At 43.1% G+C, this 12132-nt stretch overlaps 1 protein-coding gene across 1 annotated transcript in view; it reads right to left on the minus strand.

Moving 5' to 3' along the window:
• Nucleotides 1-11270, minus strand: part of LOC139423860 (E3 ubiquitin-protein ligase pellino homolog 1-like) — a 43808-nt gene extending 32538 nt beyond the window's left edge. Inside the window, exon 1 of the mRNA XM_071175500.1 lies at nucleotides 11030-11270. The gene's annotated coding sequence lies outside the window, so the exon portion shown is untranslated. The remainder of the gene's footprint in view (nucleotides 1-11029) is intronic.
• Between the last annotated feature and the right edge of the window lie 862 nt (nucleotides 11271-12132).

The following is a 12132-nucleotide window of genomic DNA, read 5'->3' on the forward strand; positions in this document are numbered from 1 at the left end:
CAGAGTCCCTGGGTTCGCGCCCAGGCTTTGTCGTAACCGGCCGTGACCGGGAGGTCCGTGGGGCGACGCACAATTGGCCTAGCGTCGCCCGGGTTAGGGAGGGCTTGGTCGGTAGGGGTGTCCTTGTCTCATCGCGCACCAGCGACTCCTGTGGCGGGCTGGGCGCAGTGTGCGCTAACCAAGGTGGCCAGGTGCACGGTGTTTCCTCCGGTGCATTGGTGCGGCTGGCTTCCGGGTTGGCTGCGTGCTGTGTTAAGAAGCAGTGTGGCTTGGTTGGGTTGTGTATCGGAGGACGCATGACTTTCAACCTTCGTCTCTCCCGAGCCCGTACGGGAGTTGTAGCGATGAGACAAGATAGTAGCTACTACAACAATTGGATACCATGAAAAAGGGGTAAAATTCATTAAAGAAAATAAAATAAAATAAATAAAAAATGTGACTGGGGTCATTGTCCATTTGGAAGACCCATTTGCGACCAAGCTTTACTTCCTGACTGATGTCTTGAGATGTTGCTTCAAAATATCCACATAATTTCCCTCCCTCATAATGCCATCTATTTTGTGAAGTACACCAGTCGCTCCTGCAGCAAAGCCCCCCCACAACATGATGCTGCCACCCCCGTGCTTCATGGTTGGGATCGTGTTCTTCGGCTTGCAAGCCTCCCCCTTTTTCCTCCAAACATAATGATGGTCATGATGGCCAAACAGTTCTATTTTTGTTTCATCAGACGATCTTTGTCCCCATGTGCATTTGCAAACCGTAGTCTGGCTTTTTTATGGTGGTTTTGGAGCAGTGGCTTCTTCCTTGCTGTGCAGCCTTTCAGGTTATGTCAATATAGGACTCGTTTTACTGTGGATACAGATACTTTTGTACCTGTTTCCTTCAGCATCTTCACAAGGTCCTTTGCTGTTTTTCTAAGATTGATTTGCACTTTCGCACCAAAGTACGTTCATCTCTAGGAGACAGAACATGTCTACAACCTGAGCGGTATGACGGCTGCGTGTTCCCATGGTGTTTATACTTGCGTACTATTGTTTGTACAGATGAACGTGGTACCTTCAGGTGTTTGGAAATTGCTCCCAAGGATGAACCAGACTTGTGGAGGTCTACAATTTTTTTTCTGAGGTCTTGGCTGATTTCTTTAGATTTTCCCATGATGTCAAGCAAAGAGGCACTGAGTTTGAAGGTAAGCCTTGAAATACATCCACAGGTACACCTCCAATTGACTCAAATGATGTCAATTAGCCTATCAAACGCTTCTAAAGCCATTACATAATTTTCTGGAATTTTCCAAGCTGTTTAAAGGCACAGTCAACTTAGTGTATGTAAACTTCTGACCCACTGGAATTGTGATACAGTGAATTATAAGTGAAATAATCTGTCTGTAAACAATTGTTGGAAAAATGTTTTGTGTCATGCACAAAATAGATGTCCTAACCGACTTGCCAAAACTATAGTTTATTAACAAGAAATTTGTGGAGTGGTTGAAAAACAAGTTTTAATGACTCCAACCTAAGTGTATGTAAACTTCCGACTGGATGGATCATAATGTATTTACTGTTTTATTAACATGTTTTCAAGTACTGGTGACAAATCATGCATTCCGAATCTTGCATAGATTGTAATGGACACATATGATGTGTGTAAAATACTTGAATGTTGTACTGATTATGATGAGCTAATGCTAAGCTATTTGCTGGCTACAGTTGAAGTCGTAAACAAACATGGCTGCCATCATATACAAGTTAGCTGCTGTTAGCTTAGCTGACATATATTTATTTTCTAAACAGCATTACATTAGTCTCTTGTGCTCACCAGAGATGTGATACATTGTAAACTAGTCTAGCTGTTAGGTCACTGACTTATGTTTTGTTTTTTTGTCAGAGCAACCTGTTATTTAGACTTGTTTATGGAATCTGGCTGTGGATGTGAGTTTGGCTGTGGAAGTGTTCCGTGTGATGCTTGGATGATGTTCGCATTTATCTTTTACAATAAAAGGTCAAATTGAGGAATAAAGTTTAAGACCTTTATTTTCCATCAGTAGAAAAAAAAAACATTTTAGATGCTGTTCAGACAACAATGGTGTTTCGACGCGTTTGTTGCGTCATACATTCTGTTGCTACTATTCCAATCACAATCACATATTTGAGATCGTACACTGCAGGGACCACTCAAAAATGATCACAAATACGGGATTGTAGCATCAAAGGGTTAAAGAGGCTTCTAAAGTTTGTAATTTCCATACAGAAATTTCAGACTTGATTTGCCCTAACAAAAATATTATCAACCCTAACAAAAATGTCCATTAATTATCATCCACATAATAATTCACATTTCCTGTTGCTGCAGAATTATTTTCCTTCTGTAGTAAACTGGCTCAAATTAAGATCCTACATCTGTACCTGTACTCCACTGTGTGCAGAAAGGAACACAATAAACCAAACATACCTACAGTAGACATGTCCCAGGTCACAACAACTCATTCAGTTTCCCTTCTATTTATTTCAAGCCCAAAACAAGTGACCCACCCAGTCATCATTGACAAAGGAAACCCAGGTATTTAAACATGGGCCACTAACTTCTCCCCTGGTCTTCTCTGTCTGACCCTGGCCAGAATTGGAGAGGCCAAAGTCACTGGCCTTTCCATGTCGCTCTCCCGCTAAGTCGGCCATTAGATCAATAAATAATGAGAGTCTGATGACGCCGTGCCTGCCCGTGGCTGCCGGGCAGAGCTGGCACAGAGCTGGCACCCACTGAATGCCACTCTGTGTGCCAATGGGGACAGACGACACCTCAAAGGGCCAGATAATACCACCATTGTTGTGGGGGTGCCATGTCCACAGCTCCACCCCTTCGGTGCCAGTGCCAGAATCACATTGGCAGTGAGTGGAGATAATATAAACATGTCAAGGGGAGGTTCTGAGAAGAGAAGAAGAGTGGGAATGACATACATCAACATATTTGGTAATTTTATTTAGACAACAACAGAGGACCACCAGAACAACAGAGTACACAGGTACAGTACCATCAGAAAGTATTCATACCCCTTGACTTACTACACATTTTGTTTTCTCACAGCCTAAATTCAAATTGGATTAAAAAAAAAAAAATCTCAACCATCTACACACAATACCCCAAAATGACAAAGTGAAAACATGTTTTTAGAATTTTTAGCACTTTTATTGAAAATTAAATACAGAAATGTCACATTTACATAAGTATTTACACACTTGAGTCAATACATGTTGGAATCATCTTTGACAGCGATTACAGCTGTGAGTCTTTCTGGTTAAGTCCAAGAGTTTCGTACACCTGGATTGTACAAAATGTGCACATTATTCTTTTAAAAAAATGTCAGGCTGTATCAAGTTGGTTGTTGATCATTGCTAGATAGTAATTTTCAAGTCTTGCCATAGATTTTCATGCCGATTTAAGTCAAAAATGTAACTAGGCCTCTCAGGAACATTCAACGTCGTCTTGGTAAGCAGCTCCAGTGTATATTGGGCCTTGTGTTTCAGGTTATTGTCCTGCTGAAAGGTATATCTGTCTCCCATTTGCCTCAATTATAAGGCTTTGTATTCAGTACATAAAGTTCATTTCTTTGCCAAATGTTTTTCAGTTTTCCTTTAGTGCCTTTACAGGATGCATGTTTTGGAATATTTTTTATTCTCTACAGGCTTCCTTCTTTTCACTCTGTCATTTATGTTAGTTTTGTGGAGTAACTACAATGTTGTTGATCCATCCTTAGTTATCTCCTATCACAGCCAGTAAACTCTTAACTGTTTTAAAGTCACCATTGGCCTCATGATGAAATCCCTTAGCGGTTTCCTTCCTCTCCGGCAACTGAGTTAGGGTGGATGCCTGTATCTTTGTAGTGACTGGGTGTATTGATACTGTCACTTGAGTGGACGCTGTAGAGACGAAGCAGGTACGGGGAGGAAAACATTTAATAAATAACGGACGAGGAACGAGACAGGAACAGTGTCAGCAAACACGTAACACAAACAAAAGACAATTCATGCAGCCGCGGGGGAACAGAGCAAGGGAACTGACAAATATAGGGATATGCAATATCTGCTTTTTTTTAAATTTTTTACCCATCTACCAATAAGTGCCCTTCTTTGCGAGGCATTGGAAAACCTCCCTGGTCTTTGTGGTTTAATCTGTGTTAGAAATTCACTGCTCATCTGAGGGACCTTACAGATAATTGTATGTGTGGGGTACAGAGATGAGGTAGTCATTCCATGCACAGAGTGAGTCCATGCAACTTATGTGACTTGTTAAGCAAATGTTTACTCCTTGAACTCATTTATGCATGCCCTAACAAAGGGGTTATATCGTAATTGACTCAAGACATTTCAGGTTTTTATTTGTAATTCATTTGTAAAATATTATTTGACATTGTGGTGTATTGTTTATGTAGACCAGTGACACAAAATCTAAATGTAATGCATTTAAATGCGGGCTGTAACACAACAAAATGTGGAATAAGTCAAGGGGTATGAATACTTTCTGAAGGTACTGTACCTGTGTACTCTGTTGTTCTGGTGGTCCTCTGTTGTTGTCTAAATAAAATAACAAAATATGTCGATGTGAGAATGCTGTTCATCGACTACAGCTCAGCATTTAACACCATAGTACCCTCCAAACCCTGGGTCTCGACCCCGCCCTGTGCAACTGCTTACAGGACATCTTCACGGACCGCCCCCCAGGTGGTGAGGGTAGGTAACAACATCTCCACCCCGCTGATCCTCAACACTGGGGCCCCACAAGGGTGCGTTCTGAGCCCTCCCCTGTACTCCCTGTTCACCCACGACTGCGTGGCCATGCACGCCTCCAACTCAATCATCAGGTTTGCGGACAACACTATAATGGTAGGCTTGATTACCAACAACGACGAGACGGCCTACAGGGAGGAGGTGAGGGCCCTCGGAGTGTGGTGTCAGGAAAATAACCTCACACTCAACGTCAACAAAACAAAGGAGATGATTGTGGACTTCAGGAAACAGCAGAGGGAGCACCCCCCTATCCACATCGATGGGACAGTAGTGGAGAGGGTAGTAAGTTTTAAGTTCCTCGGCGTACACATCACGGACAAACTGAATTGGTCCACCCACACAGACAGCGTCGTGAAGAAGGCGCAGCAGCGCCTCTTCAACCTCAGGAGGCTGAAGAAATTCGGCTTGTCACCAAGAGCACTCACAAACTTCTACAGATGCACAATCGAGAGCATCCTGTCGGGCTGTATCACCGCCTGGTACGCAACTGATCCACCCACAACCGTAAGGCTCTCCAGAGGATAGTGAGGTCTGCACAACGCATCACCGGGGGCAAACTACTTGCCCTCCAGGACACCTACACCACCCGATGTCACAGGAAGGCCATAAAGATTATCAAGGACAACAACCACCCGAGCCACTGCCTGTTCACCCTGCTATCATCCAGAAGGCGAGGTCAGTACAGGTGCATCAAAGCAGGGACCGAGAGACTGAAAAACAGCTTCTATCTCAAGGCCATCAGACTGTTAAACAGCCACCACTAACATTGAGTGGCTGCTGCCAACACACTGACCCAACTCCAGCCACTTTAATAATGGGAATTGATGGAAATTGATGTAAAATATATCACTAGCCACTTTAAACAATGCTACTTAATATAATGTTTACATACCCTACATTACTCATCTTATATGTATATGAATATACTGTACTCTATATCATCTACTGCATCTTTATGTAATACATGTATCACTAGCCACTTTAAACTATGCCACTTTGTTTACATACCCTACATTACTCATCTCATATGTATATACTGTACTCTATACCGCCTACTGCATCTTGCCTATGCCGTTCTCTACCATCCTTCATTCATATATCTTTATGTACATATTCTTTATCCCTTTACACTTGTGTGTATAAGGTAGTAGTTTTGGAATTGTTAGGTTAGATTACTCGTTGGTTATTACTGCATTGTCGGAACTAGAAGCACAAGCATTTCGCTACACTCGCATTAACATCTGCTAACCATGTGTGTGTGACAAATAAATTTGATTTGATTTGTGTGATTCCCACTCATCTTCTCTTCTCAGAACCTCCCCTTGACATGTTTATATTATCTCCACTCACTGCCAATGTGATTCTGGCACTGGCACCGAAAGGGGTGGAGCTGTGGACATGGCACCCCCACAACAATGGTGGTATTATCTGGCCCTTTGAGGTGTCGGCTGTTCCCATTGTGGAGTTATACCTAGGCTAAATATAAGCCTTCCACAACCACAAGACCCACAAATCATTTAATTATTGACGATCCTGGGGATCAGGAGCAGACCGGTCACCTCTGCTGAGGCGTGGGAAACATGTCAGTCATGTCAAATAGCGAGTTGAAACCGGTTGTCAGAGAGGAAGATGTGATCTCTCAACTTTGTTGTCGTGAGAGGCAGGGGGAGGGGCTTGGTGTGTGCGTAAACCATAGAGGAAGAGGCGAAGCAAGAGGTTTCACTCTCGCTAAAATCTGTCCAAAATAACGCCAATGCTTATTTTGGACCTACTAAGCTTGCCTTTGGGCCAACAACTCTTATTTTTAGGGCGGAGACGTGCATCTCGTCATTATATACAGGTCTCAGCCGGAACTGGGAACAATCACACATACACCGTTGCACCCTACAAAGACTCCCTTAGAGTAGGCTCTCAACATCATTTCGAAAGACAGAGAACACACGCATCTCTGACAATATGTGTTTTTAAGGTCCCAACAGGTTAGCAGATAAAATAGAGCAGAGGCCAAGTCTTCTTGAAAAGAAACACCCTGCAATTCAGTCACATTTCTATATTCCCTGGCCATGAATAAAGCCAGTTCACTGCAGAGGACAGAGGCCCATTCACTAGCCTGTTACTGGATAATGGAGGAGCTTTGCAGCTACAGCACAGAGACCCACCCTCTCCCAAGACAAGGAGGGCGACTTCTAAAGTGACTTCACTCCTCCGCAGCAACAAGGGCACTGTTGTTGCACCCCTTTCGTTCCACTCGTGACAAACGTAACAGCCTCCGGTCTGACTGGGTGGTGAATCGTTTTTAACCGCACGACAGGGAGTCGGGGGAGGGGAGGGGGCGCGCGATTTGGTGTCAGACGAGCATCACACAGAGAAAACACGACACAGCTTCTGTGCTTGGTGGTAGTACAGAGAGAGAGACATTGTACGTGTGACATGTCATGGCAATAAAGAACACTAACTGCACATCAACAAGTATTGTAGCTAATTTTGCGAAGCCTTGATGAGCTTTGAGAAACCTAATTATGTAATCAGTACTGTATTGTGCTTTCCACCCAGGAGAAGCTGGGAGATTAAAGGAGGAAAGACAGGAGTTCAAACCCCAGCTAACGTTAGAGCTGGCGCAATTATTGTGTAATCGTGTAACCAACAATTATGGACAATAACAGTGAACTATAATCGTCGTAACGCATTCATTTTTAGGAGAAGGGCGATTCAACTTTATATTCAAGTAGATATAGTTCACCCAATAGCATTTTCTTTAACATGACGTGGGCAAAGTTGGTAGTCATTTTACGAGCAGAACAGCAGGGGGAGAAACTTCACTTCCACGTGGTGAAAACCATTCCTTTTTGAGACAAGGCTGTCACCAGCACTGTGTTGGTATGTCGTAGCTCCTTTCCAAATATGCATTATTACATTTAATGCATTTTGTACTATTTTTGTCATTGTTATGATGGTTATTTACAAAATACCCAGTACATACTGTGTAAGCCTAACAAGGCTCTTAGGACTTCTACTGTAATCCTGTTCACAGAAGTCATAGGTGCCAATAAAGTGGGTTGCTATTGGCTGTAGGTGGCCATTTCATAGGCACCCAGTCTCTATAAAGAGATTATCAAGGGAGGGACAAAGTCTGATCCAAACACAGCACCTCATAAAAAGGGTTAGACTGCAGGCTAATAAGCTTATGGCGGTCTTTGAGCGAGAGAAAGAGAGAGACTGAGACAGAAAGAGAGAGAGAGAGATACTGACTTTCCAGATAATTTAATACAGTCAAAGTTTATTCTTCTTTATTAACGTCATGAACAATGGGGGTTAGGGGAGATGTCATCATGTCAGTTTTAAAATGGAGTCCAACGGTGACATAACCTCAGCAGTCTGACTTTTGAGGTAGCAGATGGAGGGTGGCAGTTTACATGTCAAACCCTTTGAATTATTCATTGAGGTAGAACACAGACTACCCTGAAAGGCAAATAAATAATTGTTTTTAGAAAAAAAGTGTACTATGTTCTGCCTAGTGGCGCAGCAGTTTAGGGCACTGCATCTCAGTGCTAGAGGCGTCACTACAGACCATGGTTTGATTCCAGGGTGTATCACAACCGGCCGTGATTAGGAGTCCCATAGGGCGGCGCACAATTGGATCAGCATCGTCCGTGTTAGGGTTTGGCCGGGGAAGGCCATCATAAATAAGAATTTGTTCTTAAATGACTTGCCTAGTTAAACAAAGGTTAAATACAACAACACAAAAATTAATTATGAATCTCCCTCAGAGAGTGAAGATGGTCTTCTGAAATGAAAACTAAAAAAGATAGGTTACATCTGTCAACTACTGGTGTCATCCTCATACAAGGCACCGATTTAGCTATAAGTAAGGATAACGTCCATTTGCTTATGAGCAGCAATGTCACAGAGAACACATCTCATTATACTATCATACAAATTCAGGACAGAAAGATACCACTTTTATTTGTTTTTCCACACTCTCCAATCATCAGTCAGAAGAACGGTGAAAAGCTGGGAGGTAACCATGGGCAAAACAAAGTTCCCAAGCAAATGTGTTCCCCCCTATAGCGTTGAAGCGAAATCGGCCAGGTAGACAACCTCCCCATTTTCCAAGTTCAGGGAGAACAAGAAAATTAGGTTGCGTCCTATTTACTATGTAGGCTACTACTTTTGACCTGAACCCTATGGGCCCCGGTCAAAAGTAGTGCACTACATAGGGAATAGGGTGCCATTTGGGACGTAACCCGAGAGAGATAAGAGGCGGTGGCTTGTAGGTGCCCACGACTGGACCTTTCCAACACATCAAGTCGACCTTGATAACAATGAAGGAGTGGGGTAAAGCAGAGGAAGGAATGTGGAGAGGAGAGGAGTGGAGTGGACCAATTCAAATAGCCTTTGTATCTTTCTGTCCAGTGGGGAAAAAGGGAAAAAAAAGGGATCTTTCCAGGAATGACTTTCATTAATTGACTTTACCACAGAAGCAGATCTCCAAGTCAGACAGATGTACAGCATTCGCTGACTCAGAGCTATGACAGACATCAAGTTGAACAGACATTAAGTTGAACAGACATCAAGTTGAACAGACATCAAGTTGAACAGACAAAGGTTCAGGCTAGGTGACGTGTTGTTTAATGAATGCTTTGTCTGCTCATTCACTCTGTTCAAAAGAGATGTGTCACACAAGTTATAATCTAAACATGAACCAAAGTCATGAGAATGGTGAGCATGTAAAGGGCCCTTGACAGGGAATGTAGGCTAAAATACAGTTATAAGCGGTGCATGCACAACACTACACAAACATAGGCCTAAATGTGGGTCATCATGGCACACCCAATGTTGCTGTTGTTAACATGATATGGCCTATGAATTACTTAGTAACTTGTAGTAGGCTATGTGTAATACACCATAGGCTACATGCTTTCAGTATGTGCCCCAGGGGTTGATGTTAACTAATTGTGTTTGCTACCCTTTTGCGACTGCCGAGCCACAGAATCCTAACGGGATCCTCACAAATGGCAGTCTCTGAAGAGCTCCATTCATGTTCAGCCTCAGCAGCCTTCGGTGACCCCACGTTTGTTTTTATTCCCTAATCAAGGCATGAAACAGACACCCATCCTGAGGGCTTTTCGCCCCAAACAAATGGACTTGCATAACCGATCCCCGCACAACCCGTCGACATACCAGGGGTGTGTCGGTAAGAGCATCTCATCTGGGGAGGTTGGAGTCCTGGAGACCAGCCTGATTTAATAAAGGAAACTGATCCAGCCCATTTCAGGAATGGAAACTCTGGTGAGAGTGATATGATGGTGTTATTTTTAAACTCTCCCAAGCATCCGCAGAGGATGTCGTCCACTACTGAGGAGTGTAGTCAGATGACAGTATGATGATGCAAAGCCAGTGTTCTCTGACAGCACAATCGTGCTTATAATAGACTAGAGGAGGAAAGGGAATTTCAAAGGATACACAGTAGGCTACCAACAGGCCTACCATACTCAGATGACAGTTTGAATCGAAGCCAGTTTCTCTTCAAATAGGCCTAACCCTACATTGAGAAGGGTCAAAGGGTATTTCAAAGTAAAGACAGGCACAAACACAGCTCTACTATAATAGCGACAGAAATGAATATGACTGGACAGTTGAGCAAATGAGCCGAATTTGGAGGAAACAAAAGAGGGACTGACGAGGCCAGATGCTCAAGCGAGATGATGCATGCAAATCAGTTTATGTTGTGGGAACAATAGCCCCCAGCTGGGCTTTCTCCGTGCGGGCCAAACCGGCTTGTCAACCACACAAGGGAAATAGAGACCCTTCATTGTGCACAACCAGTAACGTCATATATATTCTTCAAAAAGTGCCATAGGCACATTTCAAGTCCACATACTTACCTCTCTCTTAATAGTTAAATAGGTAGGTAAGTTACTTGGTTTCAATGTGTGAATGATGACAATGGGCAATAAAAACCAACCTCAGTTTAGGTATTTCTTACCGCTGGAAAACGTTGTCATTGTTTGGTTTCTGTGCCATGAAAAGGCTAACTTGAAAGTGGAAAGTCATACATTGTAGGCTAGGCCTACTATGGGTAATAGTCGACAACAACAAAAAGTGTAAAGGTGTGCAACAATTAGGCTACAATTTTATATTTGACTGATGATGACAATAACTTCCCCCTTGGTAGCCAAGCAAATTGCCGTAAAATAACACTTTAGCTACATCAAATAAAGCACATTGTATGCGTTTCAAACTCGCCTTACCTAATGACAATCCGACAGCATCATCTGGACTTTCACGATATTCGCTCGAAATCCAATTTGAATGCTCCAGCTGAGAAAAACGCACACCGAAGATTGAAAGGAAAGCAAATCTGTCCGTGCTGACCTAAACACCGAATTGTCGAGTTATTTTTTTACATTCACCTGCTAAGATGTGTTTATGACGTTGTTATATGCTGTCCAACTATTTTCGCTCTAATGTACTGGTAAACGGACTCAGTGTAGGACAATACTAGAGTGAGTAATCTTTACAATCGGGTCTCTGCTCCAGTCTGCTTGTGCTCACATGAAGTTACGTCATGAGACGCGTCGAAACGTACCATGGGCCTTGTAGTTGTAGCTCAGTCTACTGGAAATAACACACACACACACACACACACACGCACACGCACACGCACACGCACACACACACACACACACACACAGAGTCTGTACAACTAACCTTGTGGAGACACAATTCTGTCCCATTCAAAATCCAATTTTCCCTAACCCCTAACACTAACCCGTACCTTTACACTTTTAAAAATATATATTTTTATTAATTTAAGCGTTATTTTACCAGGTAAGTTGACTGAGAACACATTCTCATCTACAGCAATGACCTGGGGAATAGTTACAGGGGAGAGGAGGGGGATGAATGAGCCAATTGTAAACTGGGGAATATCAGGTGACTGTGATGGTTTGAGGGCCAGATTGGAAATTTAGCCAGGACACCGGGGTTAACACCCCTGCTCTTACGATAAGTGCCATGGGATCTTTAATGACCTCAGAGAGTCAGGACACCTATTTAACGTCCCATACCGTGACTTTTGAATAACCTCTTAGTTCACAATTTTTTGGTTTGCCTCTGCATTTGATTGGAAAAAATGGTATTCTTCAATCTTGCTTGCTTGTCTTTGCACAGACATAATGCATGTTTTCCTGCTTCAATATCTGCCATTTGTCCCACACTTTCAAAGAGCGCTTCACACCATACTGCCAAAAACCTGAGGGACATTTTTTTCCTCCAGCAATGAAACACACATCAACATAGCAACAGCGCTGCATTTGGTTCTTAAGAGTTCAGTAGGAGCATAGGGTGCAGC

Source organism: Oncorhynchus clarkii, chromosome 13, assembly GCF_045791955.1.
Source record: "Oncorhynchus clarkii lewisi isolate Uvic-CL-2024 chromosome 13, UVic_Ocla_1.0, whole genome shotgun sequence".
NCBI classification, from domain to species: Eukaryota; Metazoa; Chordata; class Actinopteri; order Salmoniformes; family Salmonidae; genus Oncorhynchus; species Oncorhynchus clarkii.